The sequence below is a fragment of the Chrysemys picta genome, chromosome 12 (assembly GCF_011386835.1).
Source record: "Chrysemys picta bellii isolate R12L10 chromosome 12, ASM1138683v2, whole genome shotgun sequence".
Taxonomy (NCBI): Eukaryota; Metazoa; Chordata; order Testudines; family Emydidae; genus Chrysemys; species Chrysemys picta.
This window is the reverse complement of record NC_088802.1, coordinates 54,926,104-54,943,576: the sequence shown is the minus strand read 5'-3', so window position 1 is coordinate 54,943,576 and position 17,473 is coordinate 54,926,104. Positions and strand designations below refer to the sequence as shown.

The 17,473-nt window shown below is 62.1% G+C and overlaps 1 long non-coding RNA gene across 1 annotated transcript; it reads right to left on the bottom strand.

The window, feature by feature from the left end:
* Positions 1-377: 377 nt before the first annotated feature.
* Positions 378-10,000, bottom strand: LOC112059451 (uncharacterized). The gene is made up of 3 exons (XR_010591932.1): positions 9,908-10,000; positions 9,772-9,824; positions 378-3,491 (listed from the first exon to the last, which is right to left on the bottom strand). It is a non-coding gene; the product is annotated as an uncharacterized LOC112059451 (long non-coding RNA).
* Between the last annotated feature and the right edge of the window lie 7,473 nt (positions 10,001-17,473).

Here is a 17,473-nt window from a genome sequence, read left to right as displayed (position 1 = left end):
CCCTGGGGGCAGGGCTTGAGATCTCCAGCCCTATTTCCCTGTACCAGGTACCACAGGAGCAAATTCCTTTTCCCACCCGCCAAGGCCATGACCAGGTGAAAACCCCCCACCTTTCTGCCCCACTCCTGTCTCCACTGTGCCCGCCCCACTGGAAGGCCCCCGGAGCAGGGCCTGTGCTGTGTCAGGGGGCAGCGCCCAGAACACACAGGGTTAAAACCGGCGCGCCTGGCCTGTGACCAAGACAAATGAGGCGCTATGGGACCCGCCACAGCAAGATAAATGGTGGCACCGGGTGACTTTGATCAATACACGTGACGCTGGCGCAGGTAGAGATGACAAGCAGGGCCGATCGCAATTAGTTTTTAATACCACAAACCAATTGGGGACGAGGGCACGTTAATTATTCATCCACCAAGCACCAGCCTCGCCTCCTACGGAGCTGCGTGGGTGGGGACCGGGCCAGAGAGCAGCAGGCACCCCTGGCCAGTGCCCCACAGCCACAGGAGGGGGGCACACAGGGATGCCAGGGTTGGTGGTCTGAGGATCCCCGGGGAGGCATTTTGGCTGATGGACAGATTCTCCCAAGGGAGCTAATGGGCACCACAGGACACAGTGTCACCAGGCCAGGTGCCCGCCCAGCCTTGCCAGCATAAATGGGCACTTTGCCCGGTCGAGGGTGAAGCAGAGACGGGTGAGTGGGGAGGGGAGACACGCCGCAGGAGAAGCCTTCCCAGACTCCTCCCCCTGCTAAGCACCACACGGGCAGCCTCCTGCCCCCAGGCAGCTGGCACCTCACCCGCTGGGCATGAGCCGACCCACCAGCCCATGACGAGCTGTCACGGAGGGTGGGGGGATACAAGGCCCTGCACCCCGGGCTTCCTGCGATTCACCATGACTCTCAGCCAGCCAGTAAAGCAGAAGGTTTATTAGATGATAGGAACACAGTCCAAGACAGGTCTTGCAGGCACAGACAACTGGACCCCCTCACTTAGGTCCATCTTGGGGTCCCAGAGCGCCCCAGCCCCATTGGGGGTCAGAGCCCCGTCTGGGCTCTCCTCCATTACCAGCCAGCTCCTGACCAACCTCAACTCCCTCCAGCCTCTCTCACCCCTCCTCCTCCCCCAGCCTTTGTCCAGTTTCCCGGGCAGAGGTGTTACCTGGCCCCAGCCCCCTCCTGGGTTCTTCAGTTACATGCTCAGGTATCTTCCCTCAAGGCCAGTCTCCCCTCCCCCAGTGCAGACAGTCCCAGCCAGAATAAAACAGCACTCTGCTCTCCGTCCCACCCCCTGTGCGCCCCCCCCCCCCCGGCTTCGCATCTCCCCACAATCCCCACCCAGCATTCAAAGACCTCATTAAGAACAGTCCCAGTTCGTCACACGAGCACAGGCTGGTCAAGCCGCTCACATCTCTCTGCCCCCCGTCCCCTCTGGATGGCAGGGCCGGATTAATCCTGTTCTGGGGCCGGCAGATCCATGCACCCAGACCCTCTTGTCACGTGCCAGCTGCTGCCCCAGTTCCCCACAACCTCCATCAAAGGTCCTGCAACCCCAGGGCAAGAGGCCCCTTCCCGGGCCGAGCCCACAGGGGCAAAGGCAATGGGCCCAACCCCCTGCCCCGCCCCAGGCTGGCCCTGCCCGGACTAGCTCCCTGCAGCTTCCACCCTTCCTCCTGGTCAGGTGGGGATTGTGGGGAGATGCGAAACCTAGCAGCGGGGTGGGGCACACAGAGGTGGGATGGAGAGAGCAGAGTGCTGTGTTATTCTGGAGACAGAAAGAGCCTGAAAGTCCCAGCTGGATTGTCCAAGGGAATTAGACCCCCAAGATACAGAGAATGCCAGGCACATTCAAAAAATCACCCTTGCTGCCGGTCTGTGCCTTTAGGCCCCTAACTCCCTTGGGCAGCCTGGCCCCCAGAGGGCATCTTGTTCCACCCGTGCAGTGAGCCAGTGCAGGGTGCTGCCAGGCAGAGGGGAAAGTCCCTGCCCCAAGGAGCTCTGAGGCCAGGTTGGGGGCAGCCCTGTCACTCCAGGAAAGGCCCTGCTGCAGGCACGGGGCAGGGAGCCGGGATTCCTGGCTTCCACCCTCGGCTGGCCACAGGGTGCCCCACGAGAGGTAATGCCCCATCTGGAACCAAGGTGAGCAATGCCCTGCAGAGCCCAGCATGCCCATGCGGCCGCTCCTGGCCTGGGGACTGCCGCCATATTCCCCACCCCTTTCTCTAGGCCAGGCTGGGGAAGCTCCCGGGAAGGGGGCACCATCCACTCAGACCCACGGATCGCCCCAGGCTCCCACCCCTGCTGCCAGCTCAGAAGGGAGCCCCACTGGCCCTTCTGGCTGGAGACCAGGCCAGGCTTCCCCTTCACCTGGGAGCAGGCCCCATGCAGCCAGCTCAGGGTAGGGGACACTCCTGGGAACAGGGTCCTGAGGCAGGGGCAGCACTGGGCTGTGATCCCAAGCAGCTGGGGTAGCAGCTCCCTGTGACCCCAAGCCAGTTGCCCAGGAGACCCTGCCAGAGGCCCCCCGAGCCAGGCCAACAAGCAGAGGGCCCTGAAGGGCCGCACCAGGGCAGGAGCCGAAGGTGAAGGGCCGCCGGCCGTGGTCCGGGGAGTCAGGGCAAAGGCTGACTGGCTGGACAGTCCCTGCAGGCACCTCCCAGGCACAGCCCCGGTGGGTCGGCTGGAGGCAGCGGCCGCAGAGCGACTCTACAGGAAAGACCCAGTGAGCAGTTTGAGGGGCTGCTCCTCCCACACTGGGGCTGCCAAGGAGCAGCAGAGCAGGACGGCGGGAGCTGGAACAGCAGCTCAACCGGGCCTAGCCAAGCCACCTCTCAAAGGGCTGGGCTAGCAGGGGGCTGCGGGTCAGGATTGAGGGGCATCGCCCCGGCCTGCACTATCACTCCCCATTGACGTGAGCACGGACACCAGGGCCCGGCAGGACGGGGCTGTTTAGGGACCGGTGCGGGGCGATGGACCCAGTTTCGGAACAGTCTCTAGGAGGAGCCTTTTCGTGGGCCAGAGCCCCTCTGGGTCTCACTCAGACTGCACCTCGGGGCCTGCTGTCCCCCGTGTGCTCCCTGCAGCGAGCGCAGGCCCCGCGTGAGACCTGGCCCCTCTGCAGGATTAACGCCCCTCCCGACACACGGCGTTGGCAGTTTATTAGTCACCCAGCACCGCCCAGGAAACCCCTAGGGTGGCAGAGAACAGTGAAAGCCCAGACCCTCCTGTTCAGCCCAGAGCCCGACTAAGCTGCCGTGAACCCATGTTCTGGCTCTGACTTGGCCTGGCTAGACCCCAGGTGGGACCCCAACTCCTTCCAGCAGCCAGGTCTCGTCCCCTCCGTCCTTTGCGCTCAAGCGGGGGATCCTCGCTCAGCTCCCTTAAGCAGACGCAGGGAAATCCAGCTCCCTCGGGGCATCAGCTGGTAGGTGTCCACATCCTGGTGACTGGCTTGGCTGAGGTCTTCACAGATGCTCCATTGATCTCAGGTCTGAGGCTACATCAGAACAAACGGCCCACTGGGTAACAATACAGCACAGGGGAAACTGAGGCACACAGGATTAAAAATATTACAGAAAATTCCCACTTTCTCATGAGGCCCATGAGAGCGGTTGCTCCCCACCCCACCGGCTGGGCTGACCCCATGCTATGGTCCAGCTCCTAGTCTCTGCACAGCCCAGAGAGCCTGTATCCTGGGGGGGGGGGGTGTCTCCCTCTCTGCCCCCCCCCCCCAGTAGGGGTACAGGCTACAACTGGAGACAGACACAGACAACCCTGCCTGTATCAGCAGAGGGCAGATGTCTCTGGGTCCCGGCCTAGCTTCCCCCAGTCACTGAGCGGCTCACACAAACGGGCACAGGCCGGACGCTGGCTCTGGTGTCTGCACACAGACTACTTGGCGGTGGCTGGGGAAGGCTCCTGATGGCAGGTAAGATCAAGGGGCTACATCACTGGGAGCTCTCCACACAGGATCCCCAGGGAGACTGGCTTGGCCAGGTCCCACTGCAGCTCCCCACCCTGCCTCAGCCCCAGTGGATTTCTCACTTGTGCCCCGTAACACTGAATCAGTCCCAGCAGGGCTGGCTGGCAGAACGGCAGCTATTGGTAGGCCAGGGCTGCTGGGGGAACTAGGCTGCACCCGCTGTGCCAGGCTGGGCAGAGGGAGCCTTTGCCATTCCCTCACCTGTTAATGGGGCTCCACGCTGGGCAAGCTCTGGTGCACAATGCCCCGGGTGCCCACACAGGGACAGGGGGTGCTGCAAACAGAGCCCCGCCAACAGCTTGGAGCTGGGATAAGGCCTGAGGCCCAAAACCCCTTTCCCTGGGAGACTCTGATCCAGCTCCCGCCTATCCACAGAGGGGCTTAGGCAGAGACCGGCCAGGGCCCCTCTGCTCTGGGGAGGGCTGGAGAAGGCTGCTGCAAACCAGAGAGAGAAAGGCCTGGGGTCTCGCTCCCCGGGGTGGGCGGCTGGGACCTGGAAAGGAACGAGCCAGCCCTGAACATCTCCCTGTCCATCCCCATGGGGGGGTCTACGCTGAGGGGTGTCAGATCATCCACACACACGGCCACTGCCCCCCTGCACTGCCTGCCCGAGGGCTCCCCACCCATTCAGCGAGCCGAGCTGAGCACTGCAGGAGAAGAGCCCTCGGCATGGCATGTCCCGCCATGGAGCTCAGCCAAGCCGCCCCGGCACAGAGCAGGGATGCCGAACCGGCCCCGGAACCTGCCAACAAAATAGCCTGGCTCCCCCACCCCTCCCTCATGGGCCTGGCTGGGCTCCCCTGGAATGGCCAGGGCTGGGCTCCCCACTGTGGCCCTTAAACATGCTGGAGTATTGGCACCGCAAGCTATGGCCAAGGGCTGGTCCTGGGATGCCAGCCCCCTTCCCCCCAGCATGCCTGGGCAGGCGTGGCTCTGGGGACAGCACTGGGATGCCAGCCTCACTCCTCCCCTCCCCAGGATACCCAGACCCCTTCCCCCTCCCCCCACAGGCATGGCTCTGGGGACAGCACTGGGATGCCAGCCTCACTCCTCCCCTCCCCAGGATACCCAGATCCCTTCCCCCCCCCCCACAGGCATGGCTCTGGGGACAGCACTGGGATGCCAGCCTCACTCCTCCCCTCCCCAGGATACCCAGACCCCTTCCCCCCCCCCCACAGGCATGGCTCTGGGGTCACAGGCACCCCAGGAACCCACTCGAGGACGGAGGGGAGGGGAACCACAGCAAACTCCAGCCTCAGCCCTTCGTCTCCCCCTGCTCCTTCAGCGGGACACAGAGCTGGGTGAATCCAGGCAGATGAGACCCAACCGGCAGAGAACGGGCTGGGGCACCGAGCAAGGGGTTAGTCCAGCATCGCTGTGCGCGTTTAACTCCAACAAGCCTGCCAGTGCCCCTCAATCCCGACCCGCAGCCCCCTGCTAGCCCAGCCCTGGGCTCCCCCCCTCCCCCCAGCTCTGCCAGTGCCCCTCAATCCCGACCCCCAGCCCCCTGCCAGCCCAGCCCCGGGCTCCCCCCTCCCCCCAGCTCTGCCGGTGCCCCTCAACCCTGACCCGCAGCCCCCTGCCAGCCCAGTCTGGGCTCCCCCCAGCTCTGCCAGTGCCCCTCAATCCCGACCCACAGCCCCCTGCCAGCCCAGCCCCAGGCTCTCCCCTCCCCCAGCTCTGCCAGTGCCCCTCAACCCCGACCCGCAGCCCCCTGCCAGCCCAGCCCCGGGCTCCCCACTCCCCACAGCTCTGCCAGTGCCCCTCAGTCCTGACCCGCAGCCCCCCAGTGTCGCCTTCCTCGAGTTAAAGCCATAATGACCCAATGGCACAAGGTGTGTGTGTGGGGGGGGGGGCGGGGGTTGCTCCAGCCTGCGCTGAGGAAGGCCAGCTTTGCAGACCAAGGAGAATCACGGCCTTTAGGGGCTGATCACGGAGCCATCTGAGAAGCTGGGTCAGGGGCCAGCAAGAGCGGGAAATGACCCCTACAAAGCCCCCCCTCCAACCAGGGGGGAGGGGAGGGGGGAGCTGCCAGCAGCTTCGTGGGGCCTGGAGAACAGATCCAGGCTGTTTCGCTTATAGGATCAAAAGTGAAGGCAGCGAGAAGCTACAGGGGATTTTAGATTAAAGAGCCTCCCAGAGCCTCGTGGCTGCGCTCAGATGAAGAGCTCACCAGGCCTCAGAGGGGTGAGGAATTCACCAGGCTGAGCCCCGCTGGGGGGACTCCTGAACCAGGAACCCACAGATCCCCCGTCCCCGGAGCCCCTGCTCAGCGGGCTACCCCACAGCTGCTCTTAGTGCAGCCGCCAGGGCGGGGGCCCCATGGGTTGAGCTGGGGAGGGGGTCCCGGCGGGCCAGGGTGAGGGGCAGGGAAAGCACGGCCCCCCAGTGATGGGGGTACAGACTGGGGACCAGGCTTTGGAGCCGACCGAGGGCGAAAGGAAAGCCCAAGAGACAGACCCGCAATCAGCACGCCATCCCCAGGGCCTGGCAGTGCCAGCTTCGCCGTGCTGCGCTGAGGGGCTGAGGCAAGCCGGGGCCTGCAGACCCCCAGGTGCAGGGGCAGAGGAGCCGAACACCAGCGCAGGGACGAGTTTCTAACGCACGTTTGGTTGCAGGCCTCTGAGCAGCGGGGAGATGGGCCCAGGGCAGAGGCTGCACACCCCATGAGCGGCTGGCTCGGGCCTGGGCAGAGCACCAGGGCGTATCCCCCAGAACCCCACAAGCGAGGCTGCAGCCACCCCCCACATACAGCACCAAGCCCAGGCACATGCACCGGGGGCACATGTCCGGGGCTCCCTCGGAGGCCCAGGGAGGAGGAAAGGTGAGTGCAGCCCGGCCTCCAGCAGCCGAGGGGTCCAACATGACCCGAGAGGCCAAGGGAGGCCGGCCTGTGCTCCCCGGATCCCGCTGCAGAACAGCCCGTATCTCCCCGTTCCCACCAGCAGGAGGCGCTGAGCCGGGAATGCCCCTGCCAGGCTGGGGAAGCCGGACACTCCCAAGGGAGGAACCCGCCTCATCCCGACCTCGCACCCACCCCCAGCACAGGGCCACGAGCTCCCCGGCCTGGGGTAAACCGCGGCCCTTCTCTGCCTCAGTTTCCCCACCTGTGCATGGGGGCGCGGGGATCCCGCGCCCGCAGCGCTAGGGGGAGCCCGCCCAGACCCAGCAGGGGACCGACCTCCCGGTCCCGCCGCGCCCACCCCCGGGGCATCGGGCCCCGCGCGACGGCCCCCGCCTCCGAGAGGGAGGAGCGCGAGGCCCCGCCCACGGGGTCCCTCCATCCCCCACGCCGGCCGCGCGCGCACGCGGCTCATTGACGCGGGGTGACGTGCGCAGGGCTGAGCGATGGACGGGCCCCCTGCCAGCCAATGGAGACCCGACTCGCGGCTCCTTTCCCCACGTGGGGCAGGACGGGCGGCCAGCGCCCGCCTGCCATTGGCCCCGCGGCAGCCAACCAGAGAGTGTCAAAACGCAGCTCTGCGCGCCCATTGGCCAGCGGGGCTCCCTTTTGTTCTCGCCACCCTGGTGCAGTTAACCCTTCCCTCCCCGCAGGCTGGTCCGAGGGAGCCGCTGTCCTCCAGGGGGCGCTGGCAGTGCCAGGGAGCCCCGGGACTAAACACGTGCTCGTGAGGTGAGGGCACCAGCCCCCCGCAGGGCAGGGCATTGCCAGGGGCCCAGGCGCTGCTCCCAGAGCTGGGGAATCAGCAGGGGGCTCCAGGGGGAGCAATGGGGGCGGGTGGAGACGGGCCAGTCCCACAGGCAGATGGCACAGAGACCCCCTAGCAGCCTGCGAGGGGCCCTTCACCCACCCCTCAGTGCCACAGACCAGGGAGACTCACGGTGGCAAGCCGTAACCCAGGGCTCAGCCAGCACCTGGGCCTATGGGTGGCAGCACATCCTTCGCCCAGACAGAGCCCCAGCTCCTAGCAGGACAGAGCCAGCGTCACTCACAAGGGTAACAGGCTGGGAAGGGCACAATGCCCCCAGCTTCCTAGCTCGGGAGAGGACGCTCTGCAGATGCCCGTCCCCCCTGCTGGCAGGGGTGCACGCTCTGCAGGCGGCTCAGGGGTACATAGGGCGGGGGTGCAATGGGGCATACTCAGCAGGACCCCCATAATTCCCTTCACTTCCTCCCCACCTGGGCAAATATGCAGCCCAGGAAGCGCCCGGATCAGGCAGATGGGTGGGGGAAACCATTATGAGAGCTTTGTGAGGGTCACACACCTCACTAGTGTGACCGCAGCGCACCGCGGCAGAGTCACAATGAACCCCACCCTCCCCACTGCCCGAGGTGCCCTGCCATGCAAGCCCTTCCCATGGTACCCATTCCCAGCGGGCAGGCATGGCTCTCGGCCAGAATCCCTGCTCTGTGTGCACACAGATGGGGGCCATGGGAGGTGGGGGCCAGTCCCCAGCCCAGGGGAATTAAACCCTCTGCACCATCAGAGCCAGCTCCCCTGAACTCAGGACAGTACCACACACTGGAGCAGGTGAGCCCAACATTCCTTAGGCCCTGCTGGGACGCTGGGGCTGTTAATGGCTCTCCCCACTGCCCCGACAGCAGAGCTCTGGCTGCCCCACGTAGCAGCGCCATTTGCCTGGCTCTGTGGCGGCTGGGGAAGCTAGGCAGGACGGTGAGGGGGATGGATCTGGGCATTGGCACAGCCGGCAGGTTCATCTTTGGGGGCTACCAAGCGCTGCACTGGGCATGCAACGGGCCACTTGGGTTCTGCGCAGGAAGCCTGAGCCTAGATGGCACCTGCCCAGCATCATGGGTGCACAACCCCTGGTCCATAAGTTTGTGAGGCTGCACGGGAAGCCCCTCGTCCACCCGCCAGGGCCTCTCTCCTGAACCCCCAGGCTGAGCCACATGAGTCTATCCCACTTTCCACCACTAGGTGGCACCCCAGCAGGCCATGGCCAAGGGCAGGGGGCAGCTGGGTGTGGGGTGGCCGAGACAGAGTCCTGGAGCCCCACAGGGGCGGGCAGGCTGTGACGTGCCAGAGCAGGGCAGGCCAGCTGGGCCCAGGAGAAGGGCTGGGTGCACCTGCCCCACAACACATTACAGATTTGTGGGGAAGGAATAAGGGCCCCACACACAGCAGCGGCTCCTTGGGCTGGGGAGAGATGCTCCGTCCCCAAGGCAGGGAGCAGACGGCCCCTGAGCTCTGCATTTGCTGCAGCACCAGCCCTTGGGTTTGGCTGCTGGCCGACGAAGGGTTAAGCCCTCCACCCATCACTCAGCAGCCACGGGGACCCCCGCCCCCGCATGGCACAGGGAGGCAGGCCGGGAATTCCTTCCAACACCACAGTATAAAAAGTCACCGACTAAGCAAGTTAACAAGTGAACAATCAACCGCAGCCAACTTGGCTACAGCGAAGCCGTGACGAATGCCAATTGAGAGACAAGCAAAGGCTGCGGCGGGATCGCTATGCCCAGCCAGCCGGGCGCGAGGCACGGCGTGCAGAGCAGGGCCAGGGGGGCCTTGACAGACCCAGCAGCCGGCATCCCTCCTCAGCTTCCCTCCTTCCCCCCGCCCCAACGCGTACCTCCTGTACTGCGCCAGGGCTGCCCTTTTCTGTGTGGCCCTTCTGGATGGGCTGCATGGCGCAGCGCCCCATCCGGAAAGGCCATTACCGCATGCGCCGTGACGCGGTAAACGCCCCTGGCCAGCAGCCCAGCTCTCAGACAGGGGGTGCAGCCAGCAGGGGGCATCACAGAAAAGGACACTGTCCCTCTCTCTAGGGACCGCCACGTCCTCAGCCCTGTTCCCCGATCAGATGCACCTACCTGGAGTTGGCGATGGTCCCGGATCCCTGATCCTCTCCATCCAGGCAGGCTCCCTACAGAGTGCAAGGACAAACCTGTTAGGAGCCAGATGCCAGGTTCCAGACACCAAGCCCCCACCCTGAAATCAGCCCCTTACCTGCCCTGGGATCAACACAGCTGCTCCCTACCCTGGGAGCTAAAAGACTGGCATAGCTTCCGCTCCTCCTTATATAGGGAGTGGTGTTGCGGGGAAAGCTGTCCCTGTGGATCACCTGTTCCCACTCAGCTAGTTCCATGCACCCTGCTGACCTACCCGCCTCGTGCCCGAGGGAGCTACAAGTGTCCCCATCTGCCAAGAGCAAGAGAGAATCTCGAAGAACTGGGGGGTGGCGGTGGGCACCACCCAGTCTGGTTCCCAATGCCACACAGCCACAACCCCCCTCCTGAGGCTGCCCCCGCTGGATCTAGGGGGGTCTCCCAGCCTGTCCTGCTCCCAGGAGCCTGTCTCCCCGCAGCCCGTCTCTGGGTGCGAGGGAGAGCCCCCGTTCTGGGTGGGGTGGGGGCATGCCGTGGCCATGGTGACAGAGTGGCAGGCGCCCCACTCCCCTCGTGGAGACTGCCATTGGCATGCACCGTCCCCTGCTCTCCGTGCAGCAGGCCAGGAATCTCTCCCCCAGCCAGTGTCAGGCCCAAGGCCTGAGCCCTGCAGGCCAGGCTCCCCCGGGGAGCTGGAGGGGGCCCAGAGTGCAGGCAAAGAATAGCTGCTGCTCGCCCCCTCACCAAGCCCTGAGCTTGGCATCTACCCTGCAAGAGTGGAGGCATCCCTCATGCCCGGGCCTGCATGGAGGGCACCCCGCCCTCACGGTGCCAGCAATGGTACTGGCTGCTGCAGAACCACCAGGGCCCGGAGCCGACACCTCTCGGATTCTGCCTGGATCACAGCTTCTGTGGTTTGTCCTGAGCTCCTCCAGCGGCTCCCGGGGAGCAAAGGGAGAGGTGGCTGCCCTGTGCCCACTCGTGCCAGGGGAGAGCTGGGCCTTGGGACTCAGATCCTTGCAGGCGGGCTAGAGAGACTAGCCAGCGAGCAAGCAGGTCCCCTCAGATCTGGGCAAACATCCCTCCATGGCCAGCCTGTGACCAGCCTGTGGAACCGGATGGGGAGCCCAGAGCCCCATGGGCACGGCTATCACCCCCAGACACACCAGTGTCGGCATCTCCCCGTAACTGACGCCGGATGGTGGCAGCGCGGAGAAACGCCGGCTCTGAAATGGGGGGAAAGGGGCCAGGGCAGGACGATCCCCACCACAGCGCCAGCTGGGATGAGCTGGGGGGGCTCCGTTCTCCCCTTCACAGCTGGCAGCCCCTTGGGCAGTTTGCTGAGCTCACCATAACTTCTGCTGATTCTGGTTCCATGAATAAATGATGCGAAACTTGCACAGAGGCCTCCTGCATTGAAATGTCTGTCTATCCAGCCAGCCGTCCTGTGCCCATCACCGAGGTATCTGGGCCCTTCTGCCGCAGTAAGGGGGGAAATCAGACCCTTGCTTTGCACTGGAGTAAGTGCTGATCCAAGGCGTAGCCTAGCAGTGAAGCAGGCCCACTGAAAGTGGGGCGCATGGTTGCACCAATGTGAGGCTCTCTCCCTCTGGTTTGAAACCTGTTTGAGATGAGCACAAGGCAGGAGCAATTTGGACACAAATGCAGTGCAGCTAGTGCTTGTCATTTGATGATGGTCTTCATAAAGCCCCAGCTCCTGGAGTCATGTGAGTCACTGAGAATCTTGGCTTTCATTGAAAAAACAAATCAGAAAGTTTCTAGCCCTTGTGACTGGAGAAAAAACGGAAATTGTGATTTGAGTGTAACCAACAGGCTCTGGAACCAGAAGGAAACAAACCAGGACCCAAATTTCATTACAAAATAAATAAAATGATTTTCAAGCCAGTCATGGGTGGCTGTTTTTTTAACCATGTAGGGTTGTTGTTCATAATGCAAATGCATTTTGCTGCTTCTTTCTTGGGAGAACAGGCTGAGGGGGGATGAGCTCGACCCGGACTGGGGCTCTGCATTGTTGGCACAGGTGATTTCTTTGATAAATGAAATTTGCTCCTGGCCATCGGCTATTTCCTTGTGTCTGTGCCAGCGTTTGGCATGCCTGCCTCGCTGCAGTAGCCTGTCCTGCCTGCGGGATAGCGAGTGCCCGGCCCATTATCAACAACACTCGTGCTGCGGTATCAGACCACGGTCAATATTAATAATGCAAACCACATTGGGGTTGGTGCGGCTCAGGACTTTGCCAAGAAGCAGCTATAAATTCTACCTGGCTAGAGCTGTCAAAAGTGAAACAGGCCCGGGCCGAGGCCCCGGGGCCAGACTGCAGCCGGATTGGATGCACAGGCAGGTGAGTGCACAGATGTATCTAGTCACCCGTGAGGGCCGAGGCAGCTGGGGCCGAGACTGGCCACCAGACAGAATGTGAAGGGAGCTGGGACCATGCACAAGCCCGGGGTTGGTGCTGGTGGGCAGCAGCCGGCTGGATGGAAGGGCTGGGGAGCTGGCACTCAGTGGTAGAGCCATTATCAGAGCTCGGAGGTGTGGGGACTCAAGCGCCCCCCCGTAGGCCTAATGCCACTCCGAGCGCTGCCTGGAGCAGGAGAACCCAAGGGAGGGGGGTCTCTGGGGGATAAGGAGGAAGCGGGAAGTGACAGCGTCTGTCCTAGGAACAGCGAGGGCTTGGCCGACTCCCCCACTTCCTTGAACTGCCTTGCTGGGATCCCCCTGCCCCCACAGGCTGAGAGTCCAAACCCTGCATGGATGGTGAAGCAGCCGGGCTCACGGCAGCTCACGGCCAAGGGGGGATTGCAGAAGGTGGGGGAGGGGTCATCTCGTCACCCCACTCCCTGCCCTTACCCACGTAACCCCCCCACCCGGTGTCACAGCAACGGGCAGAGAGCGCTGCTGTGCCCTGTGCCTGCTGCAATTGCCAGGGTGCGGTGCCCCAATGGGGCCCTGGAACAGCCCTGAGCACCCACTGTGCCACCCCAAGCACCCCCTCTGCAGACTTTTCCTTCTTCCATGAAAAGGCTCCAAGCAATGTCCTAGCACCCCGACGAGTCCCCCTAACCCTGACTGGATCCCAGCGCACCAAAGGGGCGTTCCCAGCACCATCACAGCACCCTTAAACCCTAACAGGGTCTTCCCAGCACCCCGATGGGGCCCCCAAATCCCCAGTGCCCTGGCAGGACCCAAAAACCCTGACAGGACTTTCCCAGCACCCCGATGGGGCCCCCAAATCCCCAGTGCCCTGGCAGGACCCAAAAACCCTGACAGGACTTTCCCAGCACCCTGGTGGGACCCCCAAATCCCCAGTGCCCTGACAGGACCCAAAACCCCTGACAGGACCTTCCCAGCAAGCGAGTGGGGCCCCTGCACACTGACTGGAACTCGGCACCCCACCAGGAGCACCCCAGGCAGCCCAGCCCTGGGGTCCCACCTCCGCCCCCACAGAGCTCCCTCAGTGCCCCTCAACACAGGCAGCGTAGGCTGAGGCTGGAACATGGGCCTGGGAGCCCGGAGCGGCTGGGTGCTCATCCGCCAGTGTGCAGGGCTGATTACTGAGGGAGGCGGGCGGTATTCAGCACTCTTTGGCAGCAGGTGGGGGCTCAGCACCCCCTGAAAACCAGCCCACAGCCTGGGCACCCAAACTCGCTGGACATGTGGGCCTAGATTGTTGCGTGACTCAGTTTCCCCCAAGGAGACTGATCTAAAACATAGAGGGCTGTGGGGCCCAATGGGTTAATGCTGGCCCAGTGCTAGGAGCCGGAGATGCTGGCTGACTGTCCCTGCTCAGTTATGTTCAAGGCCTCCTGCCCCCAACCCCCACTCCAGCCTGCCCTCGAGGGACCAGCCCTAGGGCAGAGAGGGGATTTTCACCCCTCCCCGCTGCGGCTGCCAGCCAGGACGTCAATCAGGGCCAGGAGAGAGGGGGCCGTTTCTGCCATGCTGGCAGAGCAGAGACCCTGGCTTGGGCCAGCGCCAGCGACTGCCGGGCACCAGGCTCCGCATGGCTCAGCAGGGAGGCAGCCACCGTCTTTGCCAACTGCATGAGCGCAGCAGCTGGCAGTGAGCTCTTCCGGCCAGGGACCATCTCCCACTCTGCGCAGCACCCGGCCCGCTGGGGCCTGCAGGCGCTACCATAGCAATAACGACCGGCCTGGCGAGGCCTGCCAGCTTGGAGAAGTTGAAACCATAGGCACATGTCTGTGCACCCCCCGTCCCCATCACTCCACTGGATAAAGTCCCAGGAGAACCCAGAGATCCATCTCCCGCATGGCACCCCCAAACGCCTGGCCGGCTGGAGCAGTGCTGCACTGCCCTCTTGTGCGCACCCTGGGGATGACAGACTGGATTTGGAGCGGAAACTCATCAGAGTTGGGTTCAAATTGCTAGTGGCATGGGGATCAAAACACTCCCGGGCCCTCTCTGGCAGGAAACACTGCCTTGCCACCTGCCTCCGGCCCATGTTCTGCACTTGGCTGCAAACAGCGCAGGGAGCCAAACACACAAACCTGCCAAGCTGTTTGCAGGCCTGGTGGAGTGGTGTTGGCCCCAGGAAATTAGCGAGACCGGTGTGTGTGTGTGTGTGTGTGTGTGTGTGTGTGTGTGTGTGTGTGTGTGTGTGTGTGTGTGTGTGTGTGTGTGTGTGTGTGTGTGTGTGTGTGTGTGTGTGTGTGTGTGTGTGTGTGTATGTGTATGTGTGTGTGAGGTAATAGCTTTTATTGGCCCAGCCTCCAAGGATATGTACACGAGCGAACCCAGCCACTACGGTTACATCCGGCTGGGGAAAACTGACACACACAGCTGTAGAAGTGAGGCTAGACACATCAGTCTCGGCAGCCTCCACAGACAGGTGGGCAGATGGGGATGGCATGGGGCGGACAGATGGAGGGACATTAGGGGAGAAATCTAACAACTCCTTTACTCCCATTGAAATACACTTAACGGGAGGAGCTCTGGGGGAAGAGGACAGGAAAGCGCCCCATAGTTTGTTAAAAAAATGAACAAAAAATACTAGGGGCTTCCTCCCTAGGGCTATGTTCTGCTCCGAGTTACTTCAACAAAACAGGGAGCTATTTTTCGCTAGTGTTAGACCCCAATTTCGATTTGATTGCACTAGAAGTGGGGCTTAAAAATAAACAACCCCCCCCCCAACCAGAATGGAAATGGTTTCATGAATAATTTTGTTAATTTCTGTTTAAACCAATTTTTAAAAAAAGTTTAAACTTTCACCCAAAATGCTGGGGGGCGGGGAGAGGAATCAAACGTTGCAACTCAGTGCTGGTGCAGGAGGGCTCTTTAATATCACGCGCAACCCAGGGTGCAGCAAAACCCAGCTGGTGGCAGCTGAAGGGAGGAAATGCAAACTGGCCATAAGGCGTGCCCTTAATGGTGACTCCGGGAAGAACTTACCAAGGGACACCGGGGAGGCTCCGGGACAGGAGGCCTCACATGGAAAGTGGCCACCTCTATCTGAGAACTGGGCTCTAGTTCACCCACCGGCTACTGGGCTCAAGGCAGGAAGCACTGGTGGGATCTCTGGCAGGATGGTCCCAGGGGCTGAGCTGTGAAATCGACCAGAACCAGAAAGTGACACTTGTGCTCCCCCGTCAGTCTGTCTGTCTCCAGCTGGTGTCTTGTCTGATTATTGGATCGTCTCTTTGGGGCAGGGACTGTCTCTGTGTCGTTTGTACAGTGCCTAGCACCGTAGGGTCCTGGGCCATGCTGGGGTTCCTCGGCACTGCACTGGTACAGATAAAGAACAAACCAGCAATACGGCAGCTTTACCTAGCTAATGGGAGTCTCATGTCGGAAATTCTTCCTGCCCTCCCAGGCTGGAGCTCTCAGGAGCTGATCGAGTTGAGGGTGGTGCTTGAGTTGCTGGCTGTGTTGAACTCTCACAGCCCCGCAGAGATTTTTCTGTTCCTAGCACAGGGGTTGGCAACCTTTCAGAAGTGCTGTGCCGAGTCTTCATTTATTCACTCTGATTTAAGGTTTCGCGTGCCAGTAACACATTTTAATGTTTTTAGAAGGTCTCTTTCTAGAAGTCTATAATATCTAACTAAACTCTTGTTGTATGTAAACTAAAGAAGGTTTTTAAAATGTTTAAGAAGCTTCATTTCAAATTAAATTAAAATGCAGAGCCCCCCCGGACACTGGCCAGGACCCGGTCGGTGTGAGTGCCACTGAAAATCCGCTCGCGTGCCGCCTTTGCCACGCATGCCTACCCCTGTCCTAGCAAATAAATGACAGGCCAGACAGACAGACATTGGCCCAGATGGGACGCAGCAGCTGCTGGCTCCGTGTGACCAGTAGCTCCCAGGGAACCGAGTGGGAAATGATCCCTGGTCTCTTCTAAGTTACCCCTTCAAAATCTTTGAAAAGAGACCAAAAGAAAAAAAAAAAAAAGTCTAAAACTGCTCCCTGGAGCCGCGTGTGGGGGTACATCCCCCAAAAGCCGCAGCGGCTCTCCCCGGTGGGCACACTGGGATCCCTACAGACAGAGGCCAGGGCCAGCCCATTCGCCAGGCTGCCAAGCTGCAAACCCGCAGAACAGGCTCCAGCCCCCTGACTGTGGGAACGGAGCACAGGATGGGGGGGGGGAGCTGCAAGCGATTGGCCTTTGGTACGCAGGGCTCTGTGCTTCTTACCCGGAGCCGGGCAGGGCCTGGGAAGGGTAGGAGGCCAGGCTGTGGCAGGAGAATCGCTCCCAAGGGCAGTGCAGGAAGCAGGTGGCAAGGGAGCTGATTTTTATACACGGGGGGGCACCGCACCTCTCCTGGCACATCTGCGCCATCCCTGTGACCGGAGCCAGTGTCCCGGCTGGACCCCACCACATGCCCGGCTGGTACAATGAGACGCCACCTGGACCATCTCCCTTTACCAAGGCTGCACATTTTGAGCACGTTAAGCAGACATTGGCCTTTAATGTCCATCGGTGGCCAACTGGCCCCTTGGCGCAGCCCCCCCCCGCCCGCCTCCCCCACCCACCAGGACCTGGCACCGCGGGCCTTTGCTGGGCCGAAGCAGCCTCATTAGCGGAAGAGAATCGATATTTCCCTATAAAAGGGGAGAGCAGAATTTATTAGACAGACCACTCTGGGGCTCCACATGGGACATCTGGCTGCTGAATTCTCCGATAGGACAGGCCCTTTATCCCGAGACAAAAGAGAGGCCAGGCAGGGAATGCCGGCGCCGTGGGGACCCTGTCAGGCCCGGCGCGTTGGGAACAGAAAGAGCCCGGAATCGAGAGAGCAACGGGAGGCCGGAACACAATGTCGGGCTCTCTGCAGCCACTCTAATCACATTACCCACCGGCTTCTCGCACACAGCTCGGCTCCTCGGCCAGGCAGCCGTCACCACCGACCTGCTCTCCCGCCCGCCCACGCGCCCCGGCTCATCCAGCGGCACGCTGCTGCCAGGCTGCGGCGAGGAAAAGGTGCTGGGAGAACTTTCATGAAGCCAACTCTGCTCCGGGGATTCGCTCCCAGAACGAGCCCAGCGCTGACCCGAGCCCCGTCTGGTGAAATGACAGCGCACGCTCTCAAAGCCCCACTGAGAACGCCCGGGGACTCTTCGGCAGAGTGGGGTCACTGATTTTTTTCTTTTCTTTAAATCTTCCCGTCAGGCGAATGGTTAATATGAAGAGAGGAGGAGGAGAAGAATTCCA